At 41.5% G+C, this 17,981-nt stretch overlaps 1 long non-coding RNA gene across 5 annotated transcripts; it reads right to left on the bottom strand.

The window, feature by feature from the left end:
• Window positions 1-1,223: 1,223 nt before the first annotated feature.
• LOC132649522 (uncharacterized) lies at window positions 1,224-12,721 on the bottom strand. 5 transcript variants are annotated; one of them, XR_009587995.1, is made up of 5 exons: window positions 12,572-12,721; window positions 7,399-7,593; window positions 4,052-4,228; window positions 2,239-2,397; window positions 1,224-2,084 (listed from the first exon to the last, which is right to left on the bottom strand). It is a non-coding gene; the product is annotated as an uncharacterized LOC132649522 (long non-coding RNA). The 5 variants fall into 5 exon arrangements; XR_009587998.1 differs by adding an exon at window positions 6,095-6,177 and having other exon boundaries at window positions 1,224-2,397; XR_009587997.1 differs by adding an exon at window positions 9,946-10,021 and having other exon boundaries at window positions 1,224-2,397.
• Between the last annotated feature and the right edge of the window lie 5,260 nt (window positions 12,722-17,981).

A 17,981-nucleotide genomic window follows, 5' to 3' on the forward strand; every position in this document is an offset into this window, starting at 1 on the left:
GTGTCATGTGAAGAATGAGGCGCTCCCTCTCCTCTCGATCTGGGCTCTGGGTTGTGGAATGGCTCTGGGTGTGGCACCATGTCCCTATGCCTTGCTTTTGTCTCGCTGCTTTACTCAGAGAGAAGCTGTACCACACAGTTTCCATTTCTGACTAAGAAGATGAATGACTTGCTGTCTTCCTACTGATTTAGCTGCTTTAGGCAGCCTGAGGGATGTGGCCCTTTTCCCTCACCGGCCTTCGTGTGTCAGAGCCTGAGGAGCCTTTGGCAGCCTGGGGTTGCAGCCTTGTAAATCAGTCCTGTGCAATGGACTGTGAAGAGAGGGACTTCCCAGAAAGAGAGAGCAGTCCACTGTGCCAGGGGTACACTCAGCTTCTGATGTATAAATCACTGCCTAGAAAAACAGGTGCAGAGCTCAGGTTTGCAAATCAAGTTCTTTTATTCAGGATTTATTGGGATGATTTTCAAATCTGTTTCAGGACCTGTAAATCTACATTAACATTTGTAAACTCATTTAAGGATATGGAAATTAATTTTTGGACTTATAAAGTACTAAAAACAGTTTGGCTACAACTACCATTAATAAAAGAGAGATTTGTAAATCAAAGCATGCTGCTAAGATTTGGCTGGCAAGCCCACAAATTAGATTCTGGAGTTATAACTTCAGGTGAGTACAGATTTATAAAGCCAATTTGTGAATCATCAGAAAATATAAGATTTTTATATTCTGGGTTGAAATATTACAGAGCAGCATCAGCTATGATAGCCTATTTATAAACTAAATATTTTAAAGCAATGCTAATAATCTACTTGAATCTGATTTATGGAACCAAAAAATTTTTGCCAGAAAATCTATGAAGTGACGTGTATTTGGCCTGCACTGGGAAAAAAAGCATAAAGCAGTTGTGACTGTTAGCCTTACGCTAACTTGAAGCTTAAAGGAATCCTAGATAGATGATAAAACATTAACTGGGCTAAAAGGGTGTTTCCGGGAGAGATTAGTATGCGAAGTAACAGCCTGAGGAAGGAGCCTTTCCTCTTCCATGTAGGCAGACAGTGCTGCAGCCACTAAGGGTCTTAAAACCTGCCTGGGGGAAGAGTGAGTTCTTTCTCCACTCCTATTGAGCATCTAGAAACATGTCCTTGGACATTATAACCTCTGTTCCAGTGTCTTAGTTAGGGTTTCTATTGCTACAATGAAACAACATGGCCAAGAAAAGCAAGTTGAGGGAAACTAGTTTATTCAGCTTACAACTGCATATTGATGTTTATCATCAAAGGAAGTCAGGACAGGAACTCAAACAAGGCAGAGACTTCCAGGCAGGTGGTGCTGCAGAGGCATGGAAGGTCGCAGCTTACCGGCTTGCTGTCTTGGCTTTGCTCAGCCTGCTTTCTCGTAAAGCCCAGGACCACCAGCCCAGGAGTGGTACCACCCACCATGGGCTAGATGCTGCCTGGTAATTCACTAATTAAGAAAATGCCTTACAGCTAGATCTTATCGGGGAATTGTCCTTTTTAGCTTCCCTCCTTTCAGATGACTCCAGCTTGTGTCAAGTTGACATAAAACTATCTAGGGCATAGTGTCTTCAGATTCTGAGACTTAGTGACCCCGCCCACTACACTAGCCATGGTTCTCAGGACTTCAGTCTTCCCTGGATATAGTACCTCATGGCATGAGACAATTTCTAAAATCATTTCCCCTGACAGCCATCTCTCTAGGCACCCTCTGTCTATCTTCTCTCCTCTTGCTTCTGCTTCTCTAGTGAGCTATGGTGACCACACCAGGTGTAGCATAGTAGGAAATGTATTGGTTTTAAAGCTCAGGGACACTTTGTTTGAAACCTCATGGTAGTTAACAAATAAGCAATCTCCACAGTACAACTGAAACATGACACTGTTAGATTTTAAACTTCATGATTTGAGTAGGTTGATCATATCAATCATTTTAGATCAGTCGTTCCCAGCCAACGCAATGTTCCCCCAGGGAAGTTGGGAGATATTTTCGGTTGTCCTATCTGGGAGTAGAGCTACTGTCCAATGGGTAGAGGCCAGGGATGCTTTCAGCCTTCGCTGTATTGAAGACACCTACAACAAAGAAATGTGGGATCAAGGTGTCAATGGAGCATAAACTGAGCAGCCCACCTAGAGAGAAAGACATAGCATGATGAACCCACCAGGACCCCTCTCTCTTGGTCCCAGTGATTCTGCCGCGCAGGAAAAATAAACAACTCATGCTTACTTACGTGCTTTATAAGGATGATGTGATCAAAATTCAGACTGTGCTTTATAGTTCACATCGTGGATAGGCTTGGCTACCTCAAGTGTATGTGATGGGCGATCAACAGGGCTTCTCTGGAAGTTTTCTAAAATTACATTATTTTACTGGAGACCTCTTCATCTGAATTGAAAATAAATATGTGGGGTAGAAAGGAAATCCAAGGCAAGAATTTTTTTCTAGCTTTGTTCAACACCGTATAAAGCTACCGCACACAGGGAACTCCCAGAGAGCCTGAGACCCTTTTGATTATATGGTGCTTAGAATAAAATAAAACAAATCCCATGTTCTTTTATTCTGACCTGAAAACAGCTTTTACGTGACCACCTTGGGTGTTCTTTCCCTCTACTTACTGCTATGTTCTTCCATTTGAATTGCTGCTCAGCATCACCTCAGAAGCCAGCTGAATATTGGCCAATTGTAAGAAGACAGTCTCATATGGAGATTATAGTAACCCTCCCAAGACTTGCTCTATTCGTGGACCCAGCCATTATAGGAATCCTAAAGACAGACACAGAACTCCTCGTTCAAATGCTGTATTTGAATCACATGGTGAAGTGTATTGTATAAATGCAAATGAACAGAAATATGGCATTGTAAGAGCTCAGCCACTTGTGCAATTAGGAAGGAAATCAGGACTGTAGAGTACAGGATCCAGCTGAGCACTCAATTATGCAAAGAAAAAAGTTTAAGGAAACTTGGGGCGGTGAGTCAGATCTTTGGAAAGTTTAAATGTCTGAAGTGCAGCAAAAATGCCTGTGATAATCCACCTCATCTCCACATACATTTCCTGCTGTCCCAGTGCAGTGTGTGTTATTTCCCCGAGTTCAGTGCTGCTTTGTCTCATTTAACAAACAACCTCTGGTGCTAACCCAAAAACCTCCAATTCACTTTCTTACCATGGAGCCCACAGCCTACAGGTCCATGAAGGCCTGCAAGGGGGTGTCTTAGTTTATCTTGGCTGCTCACAGCTTGGTATATGTGCACAGATGGGAAAGGGTCAAGAAAACAATGAGCTTCTTGAACTTTAACCACTCCATGTAAAATGAAACTAAACAAACATGAAGCGTCATGATTACAAGCAATGACACCATTTCATATTGTCAATGAGTACATAAGAGAAGAATGTAGGTCATGGCAAGAGCAGCCCCCCCCAAAAAAAAATCAAGATAAGGAGTTATTAACAGACACCCTACTTATTCTATCTTCTTCCTTTTGTAAGCTTCCCAGCTTCACTAAGTGTTCTGTCTGGACCAGTCCTATCATGGGAACATAGAAGCCATGTTCATGATCTTTGTAAAACTTTTTTTATCTCAAATCACACATGCCAGAATAAGGACATACAGCCTTCAGATCCACAAATCATTCAAAAAGCCTCTATCCAGCAGTCACTGTGAACCTAGGTCTTTCTGGACAACAACATCACTGCTGCTGAAGCAATCTCATTCTAATGGAAGAGACAAATGCACCCATATAGCATATTCCATATGCTGAAATAAAGGCTCTTCCAGGTACCATGGAAGCAAAAGGAGATGAGACCTTCAAAAAGTGGCTCTATTTAAGCTAGTTTTCTATGTTACAAGGATTTTAAACCGAGCAGAGAAGTAGAAAGTGAGGAGTGAGAAAACCAAACAAAGATTGGCAATGAATCTAACAGTCGAAGTACTCAAAATAACGTGACGTGCCAGAAGCACATGGCTTCCAGTGAAGAGGGAAAGGGGTTAAAGCAATGGCTTTCTTCAGACGAGAGGTGATGTCAAAATGCACGGGCACTTACCCAATCACATGATGCCCACCTATTGCTCAGCTATTGTGGTAGTTTCCCCTCAGCTGAGAGATACACTCTGTCGCAAGGTACTATCCGCTGACGACACTGTCACCATCTTCATGAGGTCAGCTGTGCCCACTTGAAAGCACTCACCACGATTTGCCTATGGACTGTTGACAGTCCCTCCTGGAGGAAGCGGAAGAGGAGGCTGGTGAGCACTTCTGTCTTGATTGACAATGGCCTCAAGGTGTCAGGCAGGGTCTAGATTATATAGCTTGGGAGAGATTTAGGGGAGGGGGATCCATCTGTAGCTGTGGGGAAACCACCCTCTATACTTGGGGTGGACTTCCCAGTGTGTTTGTTTTGGGGTGACCCACACTGCTGTTAGTAACCCCTCACCCATGTTCAAAGAACCCAGTAAACTCAGCAGTTCCTCAAAGTGAACTTTGGGGGAATTGGACTTTGTTTGCTCACTGGGATCTTAGAAGTACAGAGAAATGCTCACATCTGCCCCACAGAGGAATTTTAGCAACACGCCACAACATCAACAATACTTGTTTAAAATCACGATAGTGGACTCTCTATACCCAGTCTTTCTAAAAATCATGCCTATAATATGCATACCAATAATAAAGTTAAGTTGTGAAGTAGCTATCACAATACATTAACAATAATAATTAATAATAAAACAGAGCAAAGGAAATAATAGTCTGTTATAGGAGTTACATAACTATCTCCTCTCCCTCATGTCTCTTCTCCCTCCCTTCCCTTCAGTCCTTGTGCTTGTGACATGGTATCTGTGTGGTGAGACACGTGGCGCAGACAGGAGACCTCCATCTAAACCTTTCTTGAACGTAAGTACTGGGACATCATTGTAGTCACTATGATTGTCCATAGGATGGTGAGTGGCTAACAAGCAGGCACACCACACCACACAGAAACTCTGGACAAAGAGAGGCTTTGTTTCCCGAGTCTGGGAAAGCCCAGTTTCAACATATGGCTCAGAACATCATGCAATTTAGAACTCATAAAATATTTGCTTCAAGAACTTTCCACTTACTATGCTGAGATCACAGTTAATAATGAGTGACTGAAAGCACAGAACATAAGCCATAGATAAGAGGGTTGGAGATTTCTGAGATTTTAGGTGAGCATAATAAGTTAGTAACCCCTCACCCTTGTCCAGGAAACCCAGTGAACTCAGTGGCTCCCCAAAGTGAACTCTGGTGGTAGTGGACTTCAAATAAATATGGATTTCAAATAAAGCCAACCAACCCTCACAGTAGAGGTAAGCTTATCCGATCAGATGAGTGCCCACATAGAAGATCTGACTGACTTCCCTCAAAAAAGAGACCATCTGTAAGCAAGCAGCTTTCACAATGGCACAGCAGCATTCCTTCCCAGACTGCCACTACACTCTTCCGGCTTTAATTGGTTAGCTGTAGTAGTTTGGGTAGAAATGATGCCAACAGGCTTATATATCAGTGCTTAATCATCACATGCCAACGTTTGAGAAGGATTAAGGGGAGTGGCTTTGTGGAGGAAGTGTGTCACAGGCTTTGAGGTTTCATAACCCCATGCCAGGCAGGCCCAACCCCTCTCTACTTCTCCAGCACCATGTCTGTCTGTATGCCACCATGCTCCCCACCACAATGATAATGGAATAAATCTCTGAAACTGTAACCAAGCCCTCAGTCAAATGCTTTCTTTTGTAAGAGTTGCCTTGGACAAGGTGTGTCTTCACAGCTATAGAACAACCAAGACAGCATCTGGTCTCTCATGAGGTAATTCCTTGTGGGAAATCTCTGTGAAAATACTATTGGTTCTGTTTCTCTAGAGAACAATGTACCTATGCCAGATGTTTTATGGTGTGTGTAAGAAACACGGGAAAGGCTGAAAAGAAATGCTGGGAAGAGGTTGAAACTTGAAAACTACATATCTCAAAAATTTACTTCAAAGTTATTACTAATATGTTTCTTTTCTTTTTATCTTTTTCTTTTTTTGTTTTTTAATATTATCTATTTTTGTCCAAAACACAAACAGAAAGCCTACCCTCTGTGTTGGCAAAGCAAGTGGGGAAGATTTTATAGGTGTCACAGCTCCTTGTCACAATTCATGAAATAACCTTGACTTGGCTGAAAGAAATGGAAGAGACACTAAGACACCAGAGTCCATAAACTGTGCCATTAAATTCAAAATAATTCTGAGCTGCCATAGGCTACAACTGTGCAGGGGCTCTAGGTTATATCCATGACTGGTCCTTGGTTGGAGTATCAGTCTCCGAAAAGACCCCTCTACCCAGATTGTTTGGTTCTGTTGCTCTCCTTGTGGAGCTCCTGTCCCCTCTAGGTCTTACTATCTCCCCCTTCTTTCATAAGATTCCCTGCACTCTGCCCAAAGTTTGGTTATGAGTCTCAGCATCTGCTTTGATACCATGCTGGGCAGAGTCTTTCAGAGGCCCTCTGTGGTAGGCAAGTGTCCTGTTCCTTGTTTTCCCCTTCTTCCAATGCCCATCCCATTTGCCTTTCTGCAAGAGGATTCTCCTTCTTGCTTAACTTCTTTAGGTGTACAGATTTTAGTATCTTTATCCTATATTATATGTCTAATATCCACTTATAAGTGAGTATATATCATGTGTGTCTTTCTGCTTCTGGGATACCTCACTCACAGGATGATCTTTTCTAGATCCCACCATTTGTCTGCAAATTTTATGCTTTCCTTGTTTTTAATTGCTGAGTAGTATTCTATTGTGTAAATGTTCCACAATTTCTACATCTAATCCTCCATTGAGGGACATCTGTGTTGTTTCTAGGTTCTGGCCATTACAAATAAAGCTGCTATGTACCAGGCCACAGAGGAGGACAATGCAGCCAGTCCTGATGAGACCTATGGTCAGATGGAAGGAGAGGAGGACCTCCCTTATCAGTGGACTTGGAGAGAGGCATGGGAGGAGCTGAGCGAGGGAGAGTAGGTTGGGGGGAATGAGGGAGGGGACTACAGCTGGGATACAAAGTGAATAAATTGTAATTAATAAAAAATAAAAATTTAATGTAAAAATTCAGAATAATTCAGAATAATTCAGTATTGGTGTTATTGGAAACTTTTTGTCATTACTACTGATTAGCCTTATGACTAAGCAAACAAACAAGAAAACCTCACACAATCAAGTCAAACTATGCTTGGTACATTTAATAGCTGAGCTTGGAGTTTAGGGAACAGCCCACGGATATTCAACGCAATTGTTTTCCCCAAATTTGAGAAAAAAAAAAAAGCCTACTTTCTATAAACTCATTTCCAGGTTTTCACAGAAGCTGGAAAGGCAGATCAGCTGACTGGCCTCATCTTCCCATTCTTACCTGTGTCAAACTAACAGGAAAACGGACTTATTTCCATGCTAGAAATGAAAGAGAGAAAGATGCATGGATCCCGCTTCTGCGACCCGAGGCATGTAAGCCCAACCGTGTTGATCTTCTCACAGCCCAGAGTAGACTGGCAGGCTGGCATCAATAACGCCACTGGAGTCTCTTGTGTCTGCTCAACACAGCCTCAGTCTATAAAAGAGAAAAATTATGTATCGAGAGGGAGAAAAGCTCTTTTTATAAAAATCTGGTCATAATATTCGATGAAATGATAAATGAATAGGTTTTCACTTGCAAACTACAGTAATTAGACTATTTCTCTTTCTTTATTGGAGGCAGACCCAGATATTTAATCATCATTATGTGATCATGTAATTGTAGCAAAGCACTTCTGTAGGCAATGCCATGCATTTACCTGGCCCCATCCCTGTTTGTTCAAGGCAGCCATGAAGGGAGAGCCCAAAACATTTGCATCATACAAGTGTTCAGGGTAGTGATGAATAGAGCATTACTGTGAAATCTTTATAATTTTAATATATTCTTCTAGTTTTGTTGTCATACTACATGGCACTTAGTAACTTAGTAGAAAGATGTGAAATATACATGAAGAATAAAAAAAACAATAAAATATAATCACCTTCCATCTAACTGTCCAAGAAAACTGCTATTTAATAGTTTGGTGAATTTCCATCAAGCTCTTTTTCTTTGAGATTTTATTTTTAAAATAATATTCATGAACTAAGATTCAGACAGTATCAGACACAGAGGCATTCTAATGAAAGCAACAAAATAAGATTATTTTGCAAGGAAATTTGGAGAAGTTAGAATATAGTCTTTATACTAACCACTGGGCCAGCTGTGATCATAATAGAAAAATCTGTTTTTCTTATACTTGTGCCTGAAATCAACTAAAGGAATGATTAAGCACAAATGAAGAACTTTGAAGAAATAAATATCTTCAAAGAGCAGGACTCTGTAATCCCCCCAATAATGGTTTTCTGATGTGAGCCACTGCTTCTGGGTTTCAGGCACAGCGTCTTTCGTGGGCTGGTAAAAGCGGCTCAGGTCGGCGTCTTCCGGGCTCCGTGATAAGATGGAGCAGGATCAATAAGGCCTGCGTTCCTAGGACATTTTTCTTATGTTATAACCTCAAAAATCATTCTGTACCACAATGATCACGACAGGGAGGAAAATAAAGAGCTGCTGAACCATCAAAGTTTTTCATAGCAGGGCTGGTTTGTTTCTAACTGCCGCAGCACGATGGCTAACAGCCCTGGAGCAGCCAGAGGAAGACACTGGAGGAGAGAGACACAGAACGAGACCTTCTGCACAGGAACCTTCAGAGTGAAAGGGGAACGAGATGTGTTTCCTAGACATTTGCTATCCAATTTGGCATTGAAAATTTCTAAGTAGATTTATTACTTTTTTTAATTCTACTCCTAACTGAAAAAGAATGAGCTAAAATGAAATTTAATACAATAAAGGAAACTGCTCAGTATTGCGGTGAAAGAAAAATTCACCCATTTTTGGGAGACCAAAAAATGAGCTACTCTGTTCAGCACTTGTTGGGCTATTGTTGTGCTGCATAGACTGTGAGCCTCCTGGACAGGGCTTCAAAGAGAGCAGCACTTTACATGTGTATTTCTTACAATCACTGACCAAGAGTAGGCATAATAGAAGATTAAGCTTTTCTTCTTATCTTTTTTCCTCTTTAAATTGTACAAAACTTTCTTGGAAAAATAGCTGTTTATATGTCTCTGAGGCCCCAGATAAGAACAGCGTTAATTTCCATGATTCACCCTTTCACTGTGCATGTACAGGTCATGCACAGCGGCTGCGGTGCCACGCACCAGTAGGATTTGCTGAAGATCACATCTGTAAACCCAAAGTCAAACTTATAAACAACCTGGGTGCCAGGAAAAGTCATAACTAAATGTTTGAAGAAGTCTCTCTTGTCTTGAAATAAGTGGCTCTTATGACCTTGATAACGTCAATGCTTATGAATCTTCTTGTCTCCCTCTGTGAAGTCAAGAAGTTTTGCCCCCCACCCCCAGGACTAGGTGGGGGTCTACTGGAACTCTTAGAAAACAGACTTACACTGGTTATTCCCCACAAACTGATGGTAAGGTCCTGTCACTGATGACGCCACCTACATGTCTCATTGAACACAGACAAGTCAATCTGGTACCTAACTTTACCTTTACCCTTATTGGCTAGTGTTCATGGCACTAGAAGGTACTCTCAATGTTACTAGAGGAGAAAGATAAACACCAATCCAGTTACAAACCCTTTGATTTGCAATGGTGACCTGCCTGCAAACATGGTCATGCAATGGTGACACAAAGCTTATAGGAGTAACTAACCAACATCTGATTTGACTTAAGGCCTACTGCATGAGATGGAACCTATGCCTGACACGACTGTCATGGCCAAGCACTTGAGATTAAATACGACATAGACCCAGGGGAAAACAAAATACTATTGTTCTTCTAAAGGAACACAGCTGTTCTAAAGGAACAGCTTAAGGACATTCTTTATACTTACAGACAGGTGTCTCACTCAGCCATCATCAGAAAAGATTCCTCCTGCAGGAGATGTAAACCAATACAGTGACCTACAACTAGACAATGTGTAGAGAGTAAGAGGCCTTGGAACACCCGGTACTAAATGGGATGTCTTCATCTAACCCCTCCCCTCAAGACTCAGAGAACTTTGTGGAAGAGGAGGTAGAAAGACGCTAAGGGGTAGAAGGGGATGGATGATACCAAGGTAGCAATGTTCCAGATACAACAGGACTGGGTGCTGGGCGCAGTATGAACTCACACTGTGGCAGCACGCACAGGGCTGCACAGAACTAAACCAGACGTGTTCTGACGCGAGAGATGGGGAAGTCAACACGAGCTCCCAATCCTAACCAAGAAGCTATCTCCCATTGACAACTGCTCACAAAGGAAAGGCTAGTTTCTCCCACGGAGTCTCACTGGAGATAGAAACCACGCTTAAGAGCAGCCCGGGCCCTGCAGCAGCTGCCCAAGAGAAAACAATCTCAAAGGTATTTTCATAGATATTTGGAGATTCTGAGGTCTTTGAACATTTTTTGGCTTACTGGTCTTTTGCTCACGTATTATATTTTCCAACCTTGTGTTTTTACGGGGGGGGGGGGGTCGTGTATTTTGTATGTTCTTTCTTTTTGTCTTTTGGTTGTTATTGTTAGTTTGTTTTATTATTGTTTGTTTATTTGTTGGTTTAGTTTTGGCCTGTTTGTTTTCTTAAGAGAGAGGGAAAAAAGGCTTGGGGTTAGAAGGGTAGAGAGGTGACTATGATCAGAATATATTGTATAAAAACAATTTACTTTCAGTTCAATAAATAAGAAACAGGTTGTAGAGAAAAGCATGTGAGTCATTGTGCTTATGAGTAGAGCCTGCCTCATCACCTAGCACAGTCTTTGCTAAGTGCTCTTGTCTAACTGTGCCGTGAAAACAGCCCCTTGTCTTACCCTTTGTGAACATCTGTTCAAACATCTCATGGTACTGTGCAGTTTTAAGAGTTTTCTGCAATTTGATTTCATCTTTCATAATAGACTAGAAGCTTTTTGAAGTCAAGCGCAGGGTCCAGCATCTCCCTCGCCTCTGCCACAGCGTATGTCACCATGCTGAGCATATTGTTCTTAATGAAGGCGTTGTTTGATGGAAACAGGACAGTTGAGGGTATCCCGTGGAAAGCATACATTGATGCAGAGGTCTGCATTTGAAGTCAGATGATAGAGGACACGTCTACATGCTGCTTCTATTTCGATGTGTGTATAGATGATTTAGTTCAGCAGCAGTTCATTCAAGCTGCTGAGCCACCTGACGTGTGACCACAGTGGGGGAGTCTTTCTAACTGACAGTTGATAGGTAGTAATTATCAAAAAGAAATACTACCCTAATACCCAAGAGGCAAACCATTTCTACAGATATGTAAAGCCTAAAATGATCTAAAATAAATTTATTACATTTCAAACCTAAGGCTTAGATTTCAACACTTGTGTTTCTCCAATACTGTTTGCAATTAAAGAATGAGTTTCACCAGAAAGTACTTTTAGGAGTCAATAAGATGATGGCTCAGCAGATAAAGGTGACTGCCACACAAGCCTAATGACCTAAGTTCTGACTCCAGAACCTACATATAGGTAGAAAGAGAGACCATATTCCACGAAGTGGTCCGATACATGCATGCTCTGATGCGCACTATGCCGGCATTTACACAGATACATCACGCATATACAATAATAATATTGTCGTTATCATATTATTTAATAATTATTATTTTAGTACCAGTAGTAGTATTAATATAATCTTTTTAAACAAACAGTGTACTTTTGATACCAAATTGCAAACTGGTGATATGAAAACACTGGTGACCTAGACCAACAGGTCTTTCTGCAGAGACAGGGTCCTAAGTGGGAGGTGGGTAGAGAATGAAAAAACAAAGAAGACAGAAACGCTGGGCTCAGGAGGTTTTGCACAGCTCTGTCTTATACAAAGCAAGCTTATTAAGAAGTACAGCATCTTATATACTGTTTTTCTGGAAAAGGGAAATGGGACCAGGTCAGCAGAAAATGTTACACAGCAGAACAAAGTCAGCTGGAAGCTAAACAAACAAGGTTGCACAAGAGGAGCAGAGTGTCTGAAGAACATTTCAGAGTACACAGAGTACACAGCAGCCTTGAGACTGATGACCATAGCCCCTCTAGGGTGAAAAGACTTGGGTTCTTGGGATTCAAAGCAAAAGCTACCCCAAGCCCCTGACCTCAGGCTATTATTACTGGTTCTGCCAAGCATACTCCTGTGTTTAGAGAAGGAGGTACGTTCATTCCTTCTCCATATGTCAGGGCCTTAGGGAACACGTTGGATCAGCTCAGCCCTCAACACATGGAAGTAAAACTAAGTAACATAGCATAGAAAATTGCTTTATTGGGACCTCACACTGCTAAAATGGATGGGAGATAGCTGTGATCCAAAGTGACCAGGCTGCCTACTGACTAAAAGAGGCAGGAGGAAATTAGTGATTTGTTGGAGAGGGCTAAAGATCGGTAACCATCTATTAGGAATCGGAGGATATCTCAGGATTTCTGTTGCTATGAAGAGACACCATGACCACTGCAACCCTTATGAAAGAAAACACTTACCTGGGGCTGGCTTAGACCATTATTGTTATGACAGGAAACCCAGTGGTATGCAGGCAGACATGGTACTGAAGAAGGAACAGAGAGTTCTACATTTTCTTTCGCAGGCAGCAGTAAGAGACTGCCACGCTAGACCTTGCTTGAGTATCCCACAGTGACACACTTCCTCCAACAAGGCCACACCTCCTATTAGTGCCACTCCCTACTGGCCAAGCATTCAAATGCATGAGTCTATGAGGGCCATGCCTATTCAAACCACCACAGAGGGATTTCAAAACACTTATTCTGTCTGTGCACAAATACCTCAGTCTTGTGCTTGATGAGCTAAGAGACAGGTCAATTTGTCTCTAGATTTGTTGTTGCCCTCCTGTTGCTAGTGTCAGTCAGTGTCTTGCATAAGCTAACCTTAGCCTAGTGGTTTGCTCTAGCCATCTGATAAGCTCTGAAAAGGGATTGAGAGGCAGAAAAGCACCAGGATAGAGCAGAAGCTTTTGTCTACTATTGGCCAAGTGACCCTGTATTGTAGACTTAGACACACATTTCTCAAATGACCTATATGTGTTCCGCATTACTGGTTAGAGCAAGACTCAAGGGTGAGGCAGCCAAGGGGAGAGAATGATATGAAGCCCAGAATGCCAAACTTGGTAGCCCATTTTCTGGACATCCATCAGATATCTAGATGCTCTGATAATCAGGGTTTTTAGCAAAAGGACCGTTCATGTTACTTGGGCAATTACCGTAATTCACACATCACAGGTCGTATCTTAGAGAAAAGTCAGTAGACAACTGCTGTGGCGGCCAGGTTGTGTGACCTACAGAATGGGGAAGCTTGGAGTCAGTTAAATGCAAGGGAAAATTAAGGGCTTATATAGGTTTGTCTTCAGGAACATGCCCGTCACCCTCACTGTGTTTTTGTCATTGGTGGGACCATCTGAAACTCTGGTGATTTTAGATACTCTGATGGCCAGGGATGCTAGTCTTTGCTTTTGGTCTGGTCTAGTGTTTTATGGCAAAGCTGTTATATCACATTAAAGTGGGTGACACCTAGCTGTTTAGGTATACTTGGGTATTTTTGTGGTTTTATCTATAAATTGACCACATGCTTCCTGCAAAGAGCAGGTCTTGCGATCCATTGTCTACGTCAGTCCTCAACATCCAACATCCCTAAAAAGATACCCTTAACTAATAGTCAAATGTGCTTATCTGGAAGCCCAAGGACCCACCTCCAAATCAATGAATCATAGTGAAGTCTTCTAAAGCCCTATGTTTCACTCACCTGAAAATAGAGGTAAATTGTTGGCTATGTGCGTGTCATATTTGTGTCTATTCTAGCATAAAAAGTAGTAATTATGTTTTTTACCATCAAGTAAGTCTAGCAATTGAGGGAGGTGCCCAGAATATGTACATGGCGCCTTGCAGTGTAAGCTGACATTAACTGGGTGCGGGACCAAGTACCCTGCAAATCATTCTCAGTTCACTCAGCTCGTCCACTTTAGCAATCCTGTTAAAGTCTTCCTTCCGTGTCCTCCGAAAGCATGCTGCAAAAGGAAAAACATGTATCTGCTTCCTTGAGAAAGAGATGCCTGAAATGTACATCTGATTTGTCTTCATGCAAAGGGAGAAGAAAGGATTCAAACACGCCCAAGCACAGAGCAGATGAGGAGCTGGGGAGGCGACACCACCCAGAGCTTCCTGCTCAGTACAGGGTACACAAAGGAATGAAATGGAGCTGATGTTTCCCCGCCGAACTCTTTATAGTGGTTTACTGCTTTATAGTGGTTTACTCCAATAGTGACTTAAATTTATTTCAGTAAGTCATATGTTTCCTTAAGGAAATACGTGGGAGCTTTTTGCCTTCAAACTTCATCACTGTATGAACTTGTGCATCCTGGGAAGGCAAGCACTGTGCTTTGCCTTTCAAGAAAAGAGGAACTCTTGTACTGTTAAGTCAAATCTAAAACTGTCTGACAGAAGATACTCAGCCCAACAGGGGCTGAATATGGTAGATTAAATGCTATTTATAAAAAGCAAAGCTATGCTAATATGCATATCTGCCCCCTACTGCTTAACAGTATTAAAGATTAAAGCCAATTGTTTTGTAAACTGAAGGGCTGTAATGGTTTCCTGGGAAGTGTTCCTTGAGAGTATTCCGGATAAAGCTGCTATTAGATTTTTGCTGCTATGGATGACTGGCTTGGGTCATTAGATGCCTAAATTGAGTTGTTGTCATTGTTACATTACGAAGGATACGCCTGTGAACTTTAGCAATGTTCTGCACCGCTCAGAGAAACAGTACTAGCACCTGATTTATAAGAACTGATATTTGATTTCTGCGACCAGGTTGCTGGGAGTTTTGGGGTGATGTCTGAAAAATGGGGGTGCATGTCAACTGAACCTCACAAATGCCTGCTTCCAGCAATCACTGACACCTACTAGAGTGTACCAGAGTGTAGACTGTAGCAGACTTGCGGCTCTTTTCTTCTCTTTGTAAAAATTGTTTTATTTTATGCGTAGTGATGTTTCATCTGGATGTATGTCTTTGTTCTGTGAAAGCCTGGTGTACACAGAACTGAGAAGAGAGCAAGAGAGCTTTGTGTACCTGGAGCTGCGGTTACAGATGGTTGTGAGGGGCCGAATCCTGCGGAAGAGAAGCTGGTGCTCCTAGCCGCAGAGCCACGCCTCCAACCTCTCTGACATTTTAATTATGTGAAGATGGTCAAGATCCTAGACTCTTCCTAATACTACAAATTACTTCTTCAGACTGTAAGCCAGCCATCCACTCTCTTTGTTCTAAACATGTTGGTCAAGAATGGTCTCACAGCCATGAGAGGATTAGGTATTATTCCAATTCCAACATGTCAGAGAACCAGGAGGTTAGGGAGAAAAGAAAATGTAAGATGAAGAAGGAGGTCACAATGCTTAACTTGAGGGCTTTTCCCTTCTAATAAAAACAGAAAATGCCAGGTAATACATCTTTGAAGAAGTGAGAATCGTCTTCCCTCCCTCTTCCCGTATGTGGTGTCCAGGCCATTATCCAATTGCTGAGAACTGGTGAAGTGTCGTTCTCAGGTGGTTATTTATAAAAATTGCCCGTATTTCTAAAGTGTTTCACTTCCTTAGCTTTTTAAACCATGTAAGCCCAGAAACATGATTTTCTCATTCTATATGCTTATACAGTAGGAATATAATATCCAGAAAATTCCAATAAGCTAACTGAAGAAAGAACAGTTGGGTAGATTTGGCAATGGTGCAGAGCTTGCCATCTCCAATTCATGGCAATGTGAATCTTTTCGTGGGAACTCGGAGTCAGCGATATTTAAATGTAAATGTGCAGGGAGATTTTTTTCATCTGTGTTGCTCTCAAAAATTGAATTGCCTGTGCATTTTGAGTTGATCTGGTAGCCTAAGAATGCCCAAAATTCTAATTACTGCTCCTTTCCTTGGTCCCTCAAATCCATATGAGCCTCATTCTGCTTCTCTGGAGAAATGTATTTTTCTCTCAGATATGACCTTCCCTGCACCTGTGTCCCTTAGGTTGTGGAGACAGGACCTCCAATGCCCATTGCTCTACTCAGAACAAAACGGTATAATCACAACAGCTCTCTGAAGATGCTTGTTTATTTACACAGACACATGCTTTTCCTAGCAATGGCAAGCAATTTATGACTTTGCTCATCTCTACAAAGTCCTTTAGAAAATGGTGCTTGCAAGCGTAATTATCTAGCACACTATCCAAGGGCTTGTAGCTACAACAGCTAGTGCTGGTTGATAAACTCAGAGGTCAGCCTCACTTGGAGCGTCAGTAGGCACAGAAGAGCAGAAGGATGTGGCAGTGTGACTCAGTGATCAGCACTGTGATCCAGGGCCTCTTTGGTTGTTTGTTTTGTCTGCTCAACAGAAGCATTCCTCAAGAAAAGCAGTTTCCCTCATGTAATCCAGTCCAGGAAAGACTGAGCACAGAGATGGTTAAGAAAACAAGAAGCTAGCATATGTCTGTCATTGCAGACTTATTACTACTCCATAGCCCAGGTTAGTATGTGTAGAACTTGGGTTTTGACATGACTCATTAGGCTTCATACTGAACAGTCAGTTAATTTCACAGCAACAAAATCAGAAACTAGTTGGAGTTTTATGTATGAACAAGCTGTTCTTCTATAGCCAGTAGCAAAACTATGAAAATATGGAATCAATTCCCACACATTATTTTGTTTTTATTCATTGGCAAATCCAACTTGAACCAAATACTTGGAAAGAAAGTTATATCATAATATGGTTTTCTCCCTCCAGGCAACATACTAATGATGTGTTATTTATGAAATCCAACATAATGAAATCATTCCAGTCATAAAACACTCCTACAGGAAGATAACAGGTTAGCTGGGGTGGGTTTTGGGGGGAGCTCCCGAGACCTTTTCCCTAGGTGTGAATGAGGCCTTTCAGCTGATGGTGGTAGCTTGGAAAACACACTCTGGTACCCTTGCTTCTGAGTCTGCATCCTTAAACCCTCGTAGCAGAAGGAGAATAAGCTTGACAAGAAAGATGAGGAGAGTCCAATGAGTCAGCGAAGCAGGAAGGCTGTGAAGACAGAGCCCTCTGGAAATATCTTAAAGGAAATGACTTTGCTGAGGTACCTGGCTGTTCATCATTGGAAATTTGAAAGGCACCTAGAAGAGTCATCTGATGAGAAAGTCAGTAGACATTCTTGTCAACTAGGCAACATAATTTAAGAAAAAAAATATTATAGCAACCTAAGCTGTAAGGAAAACTAATTTCATTATATTCTAAAATACAAATAATTTTTAAAACAATATGGCATTACAGAATTAAATGTTCACATATTCAATGATTCAGCACTTCCTCTTATAATCAAATCCTGGAGAAATTCTTGCACATGAAAATCAGGAGATACAAATAGTGTATTTATAGCAGTGAAATTTTCTAAACAAAATTAAATGTTTTTGAACAGGAGACTGGAAGATAATCTGCAATATATTCATACAACAAAATGTTATATAGCTGTAAAAACATGAGTGGGCTATAGTTGGCATGGAGTTGATAAACCAAACCCAGAACATCTTATAAACCTCTTGAACAAATAAAACTGCAGTACATTATTACAATACATATAAGTTTTACCATATATGTGTGTGTATAGCAGCTACTGGAATCTCAGGTAATGGAAACTGTTTTAAGTAGCTTGCCCCACTAAAAGATGAGATTGCTAGAAATGTTTCTTGCAGAGATTCTAAGCTGGTGGTTGTAAGTACTGGTTCCAGTTTGAGGACATTAAATGGCAAACCTGTTCCACATCCTGGAAGACACATCTTCAACACTGATGTGAAATATTAAGCCTTTTTTTGCAGAACAATGTTTCCCAGTCTTTGTGGTATGATTTTCAGTCTCCTTGTTGATA

The sequence above is a fragment of the Meriones unguiculatus genome, chromosome 20 (genome assembly GCF_030254825.1).
Source record: "Meriones unguiculatus strain TT.TT164.6M chromosome 20, Bangor_MerUng_6.1, whole genome shotgun sequence".
In the NCBI taxonomy this organism is placed as follows: domain Eukaryota; kingdom Metazoa; phylum Chordata; class Mammalia; order Rodentia; family Muridae; genus Meriones; species Meriones unguiculatus.